The sequence below is a fragment of the Lagenorhynchus albirostris genome, chromosome 3 (assembly GCF_949774975.1).
Source record: "Lagenorhynchus albirostris chromosome 3, mLagAlb1.1, whole genome shotgun sequence".
NCBI classification, from domain to species: Eukaryota; Metazoa; Chordata; class Mammalia; order Artiodactyla; family Delphinidae; genus Lagenorhynchus; species Lagenorhynchus albirostris.
Genome location: NC_083097.1, coordinates 58,796,574 through 58,806,522, shown reverse-complemented (window position 1 = coordinate 58,806,522; position 9,949 = coordinate 58,796,574). Strand labels below are relative to the sequence as shown.

At 39.8% G+C, this 9,949-nt stretch overlaps 1 non-coding gene across 1 annotated transcript; it reads left to right on the top strand.

The window, feature by feature from the left end:
* The first annotated feature begins 1,289 nt into the window (after positions 1-1,289).
* Positions 1,290-1,396, top strand: LOC132518974 (U6 spliceosomal RNA). The gene has a single exon (XR_009540080.1). It is a non-coding gene; the product is annotated as a U6 spliceosomal RNA (small nuclear RNA).
* The last annotated feature ends 8,553 nt before the right edge of the window (positions 1,397-9,949 follow it).

Sequence of the window (9,949 nt, the reverse complement as noted above, 5' to 3'; positions counted from 1 at the left end):
GGAAATGATGTGCACCATTACATTGGCCATCACAACTAGTCATGTGGCCCTGTCCAACTGCAAGGAATATAAAAACTGAGAAGTGCAGTCTTTCGTATGCCTGGAATACAAAAGGAATCAGATATTGGTAGATAGAGTGATGTCAAATAGACTACTCTAATTTGTAAAACTTCTCTTAGAGAAGAACTCTGTCCCAAGTTGTCCCCCAGTTTAGAATTTCTTTCCAGAAGGGGTTCAGGGTCAGCCTTATGGTTGGAAGAAGTTTTAAGGGACTTATTTTGAAACTGCTTTTACAAAGCCAGAAACAGCTGTGTAGATTGAACATTTATTTCAGGCAACTTTGGAGGATGCTGGTGGAGACTGTGAGTGAGCAAAATCCCCCAATCCCACCTCTTTCTCTCCTCCCTGCCTTGTCACTTACAGTGCCCAAGCTTCAAGTGCTTTAAGTATGATGCAGTGAGCATGTGCGCATTTGGTACCAGTCAAAACCCCCAAAGGGCAGGTCACCAATGGGCCCTCATGGGCAGGGAGGCCCGGGGAAGTGGTGTAGGCACCCATGAGACGCTGGCTTCCACAACACGGCCCTTCAGTCTGTGCTGATACCTCGTCCCAACCTCTGTTTCCTGCAAACATCAGCAGTTCCACACCTTGCTATCCCAGTAATGCATCTTCTCAGGAAAGACCACTGGAAAAGTGCAATCAATAGATTAGATACTGCTGCAACTCTTGGAGCTCATCTCCTATTAGGAGTGGGTCCGTGTGTTTGTGCTGGAAAGAGCAGGAGAACAGAGAGTAGCACGCAGTTTTCTCAGCAGGACTGTGACAGTTAAGCACTCAACCCAGTCAGTGAGCTGGGAGGAGGGCAGACAGGAAGACGTGCAGCCAGATGACTCACAGCCCCTCCACCTTGGGAGGCTCTTATCAGTCTAGGGAATCCAATCAAATCACAGAGGTGCCAGGGACAGTGAGAGTTTTATCATCCGAAACAGCCACATTGGCCCTCCAGGTGGTATCTCAGCCATTTTCTGACCTTGCCAGATATGGTAACCAGATGTTGATGTTGTGCTTTGTCCTCTCAAGGCTCAGCCAGCCTTGCACACACAACTGTGATATATTATGGGTCTGCCTAAGGGAAATGAAGAGCAAATAAACTTGTCTTTTGTGTTCCTTTTGTGCTAGTCCCCAAATAAGCAGATCTTCCCTTCTCCTCTATGTTAACTCACCCAGGAGGGCCCTCTCTGGTTATCATGCCCAGTCTTGGAAATTTCTCCTTAAATGTTCCTCTCTTAGTGCTCACTTCGGCAGCACATATACTAAAATTGGAACGATACAGATAAGATTAGCATGGCCCCTGCACAAGGATGACACGCAAATTCATGAAGTGTTCCATATTTTTTCAGTTAAGGGATACACAAAACAATTAGATGTAAAATATGGTATCGAAACAGTAATCATGAGGGGAGGAGAGTACAGATGCAGGGTATTTTAAAAGCATTTGAAATTAAGAGATCAGCAACTTAAAACAATCACATATAGATAGATAGATAGATAGACTGCTATACAAAATCTCACAGTAATAACAAACTAAAAATCTATAATAGATATACACACAAGAAAGAAAAAGGAATCCAGACACAACACTAAAGATAGTCATCAAATCACAGGAGAGGGGCTTCCCTGGTAGTGCAGTGGTTGGGAGTCTGCTTGCCGACGCAGGGGACACAGGTTCGTGCCCCGGTCCGGGAGGATCCCACATGCCGTGGAGCAGCTAGGCCCGTGAGCCATGGCCGCTGAGCTTGTGTGTCCGGAGCCTGTGCTCCGCAACGGGAGAGGCCACAATGGTGAGAGGCCCATGTACCGCAAAAAAAAAAAAAAAAAAAAAAAATCACAGGAGAAGAGAATAAATCTTCCTGCCTTAGTTTCATTCCTTTAGCTAAATCTCTATTATTCTGAAACTATTCTTGCAAATGGAGAATAATTAACAAGTTTTCTGCCTTATCAATTAATGAATTAATTATTGACTCAATTAATTTTAATTCTTCAAATATATTCATCCATCCATTTCTCTGTGTTCCCCTTCTACTCAATAAAATATATGCAAAATATTCTGTTGGTGTCTTAGGGGATTTTGGAAAAAAGAGAGTGATAAACAGAGATAGTGAAAGATATCCAGGGGTTTCTGGACAGGACACCAACAGTGACCACTTTAGAAGGTGATGTTTAAGCTGCCATTGGAGTGGCCGTACTACCCAAAGCAACTACAAATTTAACGTGATCCCTATGAAATTACCTATGACATTTTTCAAAGAACTAGAACAAATAATCCTAAAACTTATATGGAACCACAAAAGACCCAGAATTGCCAAAGCAATCCTGAGGAAAAAGAACAAAGCTGGAGGCACAACCCTCCCAGACTTCAGACAATACTACAAAGCTACAGTAATCAAAACAGCATGGTATTGGCACAAAAACAGACATATGGATCAATGGAACAGAATAGAGAGCCCAGAAATAAACCTACACACCTACAATCGATTAATCTTCAACAAAGGAGGCAAGAATATACAATAGAGAAAAGACAGTCTCTTCAGCAAGTGGTGCTGGGAAAGTTGGACAGCTGCATGTAAATCAATGAAGTTAGAACACACTCTCACACCACACACAAAAATAAACTCAAGATGGCTTAAAGACTTAAAGGTAAGACATGACACCATAAAACTCCTAGAAGAGAATATAGACAAAACATTCTCTGACATAAACCATACCAATGTTTTCTTAGGTCAGTTTCCCAAGGCAATAGAAATAAAAGCAAAAATAAGCAAATGGGACCTATGGTACCATTGGAGTGATAAGAAAAAGCTGGTCATGCCAAATGCAGAGGAAGAGTGAGCTTGGTGAGTCAAGGGTCTGGTCAGAAGATCAGTGGGCCAGGACTGTAGGATGCGAAGGGTGATTTGGGGGAGATCAGATCATGCGGAACTTTGTCAGCTGGGACAGGCATTCAGAAGACACTGGCTTTCTTAATCAGAAGCACATGGTTGAATATTCTGGTTTTTCTGATGTGGGCCTGTCTCTGGTCTACAGTTGCCTTCCATTTTTTGTGTGATACTAGTTTTTCCATTTAAGGTAATGTGAAGTTTCCTTTTAAAGTAAATGTATTTAAGGAAACAGAATAAGGCCTTATAAAAATATTGAGTGAATAATATAGATATGGCTAAAACCATAAAGTTGGTACATGAATGACTAAAATTAGAGAAACACTGCCCTTGGGCAGAGCGAAATGGGACAATCTGTTTGCGTCCCAATATGCTTAGGAGACCAGATGCCCAGTCCTTTGCCGAGGATTTGAGAAGGCAGCCGCCTAGAGAAAGAGGCAGATGTGACTCTGCCTGGTGTTGTTCTAAAAGCCCAAGTGTCCACATAAAGGCAGCACAGAATATCCCTCACCTCATGGGTCACCTAACTGATGGCCAGGAAGCACTGAGGCTCCTTCCACACACCATTCAGATGCCAGTCATGGCCTCTTTAGGGTGCTGTACTTTACTTTACCTTTTAAGTTGCTCTTGATAATTACTTTAAACAGATTTCCCCAGCACAAAATAGGGAGGAGACTCACTGTGATTTCTTCTAAACCTTATACATTGTTAAAAAAAAAAAAAAAAAAAAGCCCTCACAAATATGGAAAGAAAATTCTGACAATTAAATACCCAGTGGCACACAGAAATAAAATGACAAGAATTACATTACAAAGATACCAAGATTTCTTGATTTTAAGTTCTGTTTAAAAATCTGTATTTCTGCAAATATCTGCATTTCTGAAATCAGACTACAGTCTCACAATTGATGTTTTTAAAAAATCTTACCAGGATATCTAGAACCTTGACTTTTTTTTAATGCACCTTGAAATTATCATGTAAATTTAAATGAGGCAAGACTCCCCATCTCATTGTTAAAATGAGTTGTAAGCATTTATTATGTCTATTATGTATGCGATAGAAAAGTGCTCATAATTCTTTTCTGACCCGACAGAACAGTCTTACAAGTATTTATACAGTTCAGGACACAGAGATGTTAATACAACACTAGTACCAAGGAAGCAAATGATCAAGTAAGACAACAAATCAGAATTGCAGGTTTCTTTGGGAGATTGTTTTCCACAGGACACGCAAAATTTTCTGAAGACTTTAGCGTCTTGCAAAACTCTTTTGTTCAAATGATACCGCCAAGGATGATTGGTTACAACTATACATCTTCATATAAGCCTCTGTGCACAGGAAAACCAGATAAATGTTCTTGTGAGGGTTCTCCATCTATTCCTTATCGGTATGATTCGTTAAACTGATCTGTGACAAAAATGACCCCCCTCTTCCTCTGAAGCTTAAGGGGGAGACACAACTCCATCTTTTTCTGAATCTCTTTTTGTTCATTATGAGGAGTTGCATTTTAAAGCCAGATTCTAGAATTATATTAACTTTCAAAACACTAATCAGGCCTAAAGACCAATTCTATTAGGAAAAAGAAAAAATGGAGAAAAGGATGAAAAGAACTTTACCTAAAGACAATTAAATAGGAGCATATAGCATTAACTAATCACAGGACTAATAACAAAGTTGCAAAAGACCCCAAAACACAAGAACTGGTTCAATAAAGCAGAGAGTCAGTGTGCTGTAAAACAAAAGTAATCTGAAAGAATCTTCAGGTTGGATGTGGAAAACATTTAAACTCAAACTTTGATTATGGTACCAAAGAAAAAAGTAGTGAATATATATATATATATATATATATATATTTATTTATTTATTTATGGCTATTAACATTTACTAAGAAAAAAAAGGTCATTTAATATGTTTTTCTTTTTTCTCAAAAGCTATTATGAAACCAGTGATGCATCTTCTATTGACGCATCTCAGAATTGAGGGAACATGGTACTTCTGTCATCAATATGTGTTAACATACTGGTCCTGGCTCTAAAAATGTGTGGCCATTTCTCAAGTTAGACAAGGGAAAGTAAATCAATATGGCCTGGGGAAATTTTGCAGATAGAAATATTTACCAAAACCACTGAGCTAAATCACTGATTTTAATGAAATTATCTCAGACCAAGGCATACACTTTCTGATAATTAAAAAACAAAGAGTCTTCAAGTAAATTGGAGCACTGTGGAATCTTTGAGTCTAAAAGACCTGAGGAGGGTTCTCTTCCTAATTCCAGTATCGCTTCTATTAAGCCTTCCTAATTCCAGTATCGCTTCTATTAAGCCCCCGAATGTTGTAATAAATGTCTACATAACTATTGGTTGCCTATAAGTTTCTTAACAGAATATATAGGGCAGGTTGTATCTCTGTTCAGAAAACATAATAAGGCCCAAACTCTCTATATCATTTATAATTAAGCTTGACTGTGAATCACAGAGACCTAAAATAACAACAGTTTAAAGAAGGCAGACATAAAATTTCCATGTTTTTCTGGCAGCTGGACTGCATAAATTCCTCAGAGACCCAGGATCCTTCCATTTTTTCCTTATAACCCAAATTGGTGGCTAGAGCTCCAGCCATCACATCTGCATTCCAGGTAGCAGGGTAGAAGACAGGCAAAGAAGAGAGGAGCAAGAGGCACATGGTAGCTTTTGCTTAAACAACATTCCCAAAAGCTGCCAAAAGGTATTTCAACATATGTTGACCAGGCTTTAGTCACATGGTTATGCTGAGCTTCAAGGGACTAAGAGAAATATTTTTATTCTGGGGGGCTAGAGCGCAGTTAAAATTGGAAACTCTATTAATATGGAAGAAGGGAAGAATGAATAGTGAGGGGGAAACAGTATTCTCTGCAAACCTCTTGGCCAACTCTATTAAAACTGGTGTGTTTTTTTGGTAATTGAAAGTCAGTTAAAGCAGGGAATCACAAAAAAGAGACTTACACATTAATGATATTTACTGTAAATGTTCCTTACAAATTCTACCATATCAAGTATGTCCATTCATCACTTTCTTTAACTACGAGGCTGCTGATGACAGTCAGTCTTGCATTTTTCTGAGTAGCTATCACTTTGGCTTCTTGAAAGAGAAGCAGAGAGCTTCCAGGTTGGTGAGTACATGGAGATTCAGGGAGAGTGGCAAGCTTGGAGAGGGCATGGAAGCTCCACGCCCTTTCCCCATACTTTGTCCTGTGCATCTCCTCCATCTGGCTGTTCCTGAGTTATATTCTTTTATTAAAAACCTGCAATCCAGTCTTTTATAATTGATTCATGTAGCTGGCAAAAACACCACAAACATCTTCAGTACCTCTGGTTGCGTAAGAGCAGAAGATGACATCTCAAATATGGCTGAGGGGTTTAAGTCTCATTTCATTTGTCTGATTGGAAAACTGTGCTGTAAGAATAAAGATAGCTAAGACAAGGTAAATGCGCTGGATGACAGTTCCTTGATCCTGAACAGCTGCAGCGTCAGTGACAGTAACCCCTTTCTGACCCAGTGGGTGGTACATGGCATCAGAAACCTTACAGGAGACAATAGCCAGAAGCATCTCCCTACTTTTAATAAAACGGGTTTTGAGGTTGAAAGAAGGGCGACAAGCTGATTCTGAAATCTACTAGTGACGCACCTTAGTTGTGAATGAACCCTCCATCCAAATATATGAATTTTTGGATCTGTTTCATGGATTTTTCATCCATAATCTGTGAAATTACAAGTGTTTGAAGATTGATAAATACAGATTAAGGAATATATGACTCTTTTAGATAATAGAGTTAAATGCTTATAAGCTAAAAAGGGAAAGTACAGGGGTATTCTCTTGTTTCTTTGCTTTCAAAGTGTAACTGTCTGGTTTGCCTTCATCTTCATGGGTACAAAGCATGTTTAAGTAATATATTGTACTTACTGTGGCAACAAATAACAAATTCTTCTCTTTGGGGGAAGAAAAGAGAAAGAGAGAGAAGCAGGAACTTAAAGATCTTGAACACTCCAAGGACATGATCCTATAGATTTCTATAATAGCCCCAATCTATAGTTGTCTCATCCACACCTAATTCTGCAGGATCTTTTTAATGAATTGGGTTTTGGATTTGGGGTTTGGGAGTTTGGCTTTGTTTTCTGTCTTTCCTAACTACTTAAATTAGCTTTCATAGAAACAATTCCCTCTTATGCTCACATTTTCCCCATTTAAGTGTTGTCTAAGGACAATGTCAAAATGGAACATTTCCATTTTCTTAATTTTGGCTGAGGCCCTGAAACTGAGAACAAAGGGTATTAAGTATCCACACATTTTAAAGACAAGACCCAGATCATTCTTGGAGGATTTGCCAAGCTGTGGCCAAACGTTTCCACCATAACTTAGCTCAACCCTAACTTCCAGGCTGCACGAGAGAAAGGTAGAGCTATTGAAGAAGGTTGATAGAAGGAATTTCTTTGAAGTTGGGATTGGGGACATCTTCAAGGTGAACTTCTAGAAGAGCATGATGTCGAGCTGAAGGTCACCAAGACGGGAAGCAGGCGTTGTGCCTGGAAAAGTTGAAAGGCAAAAGCTGCCCTTGGCTGCAGAAGGGGGAGGTAGTGGTACAGTGAGCACAACTGTACTTCCAACATCCTGTGCTTCCACCAGCGTCAGGCAAGTATGTTTCCCAGTGGCCAGAGTGGACATCACTGAAGGACACTGAACTCAACCACCTTGAAAGGGCCTCACCCAAGACATCTGCCCACCAGAGCAATGTACTCATCAGAAGTTAGGAGCTGAGTGGAGAGTCATAAATGGCCAACTAGGGAAGCATTTGCCTGTGCCAGGGGATGGGGAAGTGGGAGGTCTAGGCGGTGCTGGTGATGGTGGAGCCCACAGTAGTGCCCCGGAGAGAAAGAGCAAACCGCTGGGCATCTGCCACTCAGGGGCACTGGTACCAGATTATAGTCACTGCTCACACACATTCCTTTCTCTTTCTCTGCCTAGTTTTAGCACTGTATATCCAGACACAGCACAGTGAGTGGGGAAGGAGGCATGGAAGAGTAGATGGAGGAATAGTAAGAAGCCGGCCATGCCCCTGATGGGATTCTGAGCCTCAGTCGGCCCACACTGGAGGACGACGTGAAGCTTTGATATTAAACTAGCCTGCACTTTTGTATAAAAAGTCAGATTATTTATTAAGGTCTGAAAGTGAGTAGAAATGTTACGAGATCTGTTGGAGAGACCATCCAATGGCAGGGAAAAAAATTCAATACTGCATATTTGAGAAAGAAAAAGTTGGTTGGGGGGGGGTTTTCCTTCAGTTTGCACACTCTGAATTCTTATTCAGTACATTGGGTACATATTTAATGAAGTTACATAATTTTAATACTTAGTGAAACAGGCACAAGCAGTTTTGGAAACAGTTACAACTGACTGTTGGTAAGCATACAATTAAATTAGTGGCAGGGGAAGACCTCAAGTGCTGTGGAGAGAGGCCAGAATATTCAGAGGGAATTGTTTTACAGAGGAAATCCTGAGTGGTGAGTGGCTTATGTGGAGGGTGTGAACTTTACCGTCCCCTCTTTTGAACACCTGCTTTTTCTTTTCTTTTTTAATTGAAGTACAGTTGTTATATAACATTATTAAGTTACAGGTGTAAAATAAAGTGATTCACAATTTTTAAAGGTTATACTCCATTTATAGTTATTATAAAATATTGGCTATTTTCTCTATGTTGTACAGTATTTCCTTGTAGCGTAGTTTGTACCCAATAGTTTGGACCTCTTAAACCCTTACACCTATATTGCTCCTCCCAACATCCCTCTCCCCACTGGTAACCACTAGTTTGTTCTCTATATCTGTGACTCTGCTTCTTTTTATTATACTCACTAATTTGTATTTTTTAGATTCCACAAATAAGTGCTATCATATAGTATTTGTCATTCTCTGACTTCTTTCACTTAGCATAATGCCCTCCAAGTCCATCCAGGTTGCTGCAAATGGCAAAATTTCATTATTTTTTTATGGCTGAGTAACATTTACATATATATACTTATACCACATTTTTATATATATATATATATATATACACCACATCTTCTTTATCCATTCATCTGTTGACAGACCCTTAGGTTGCTTCCATATCTTGCCTATTGTAAATGATGCTGCTATGAACACTGGGGTGCATGTATCTTTTTGAATTAGTGTTGGGTTTTTTTCAGATATATACCCAGGAGTGGACTTGCTGGGTCATATGGTAGTTTTATTTGTAGTTTTTTGAGGGACCTCCATACTGTTTTCCACAGTGGTTACACCAATTTACATTCCTACCAGCAGTGTATGAGGGTTCCCTTTTCTCCACATCCTCACCAACATTTGTTATTTGTGTTCTTTTTCATGATAGCCATTCTGACAGGGAACACTCCCTTTCTAGAGGAAAGCCCACTTAGAGGTAATACATGAAAAAAAAAAGTCAAACTTAAAGTAATGGTACCTCCATACAATGAAATATTAACACTTCAAAACGGACTTAAGAGATCATTTCAATTATTAAAGTCAAGTGAGTAATAAGGGCATAACTCTCATTTATCGTCTTTTATGTGTTAGAAATTTTCCATGATAGAAAGATTTTTTTTAAAACAAGTTGTCTGTTAACAAAAGTTATTAGCTCCTCTTGGGCCACTCACTCCTTTGAGAATTTGGTGAAATTTCAGAGCCTTTTCCATAGAAAATTTAGATAGGCCATTCATGAATATCTTGCATACCACATACAAGAATCCCTGGATTCTAGTCCTTCCTCTTTAATTTACAAATGAGGAAACTAAGTTCCAGGAGGTGAGAGGATTTGCCAGAGGTGATGGAAGGAGTCCGTGATGGGAGAGCTGCTGTCTGCTTCTCCTGCAGCGCATTCACCGATCCTTCAGCCAGAAAGGTGGGCAAATTCCAGAAGGGAACACAGTGCCATTGTGAGCATCCTTTAAAGGGACTGCCAGGCGTTTTATATATCTCTTCTTCCTGA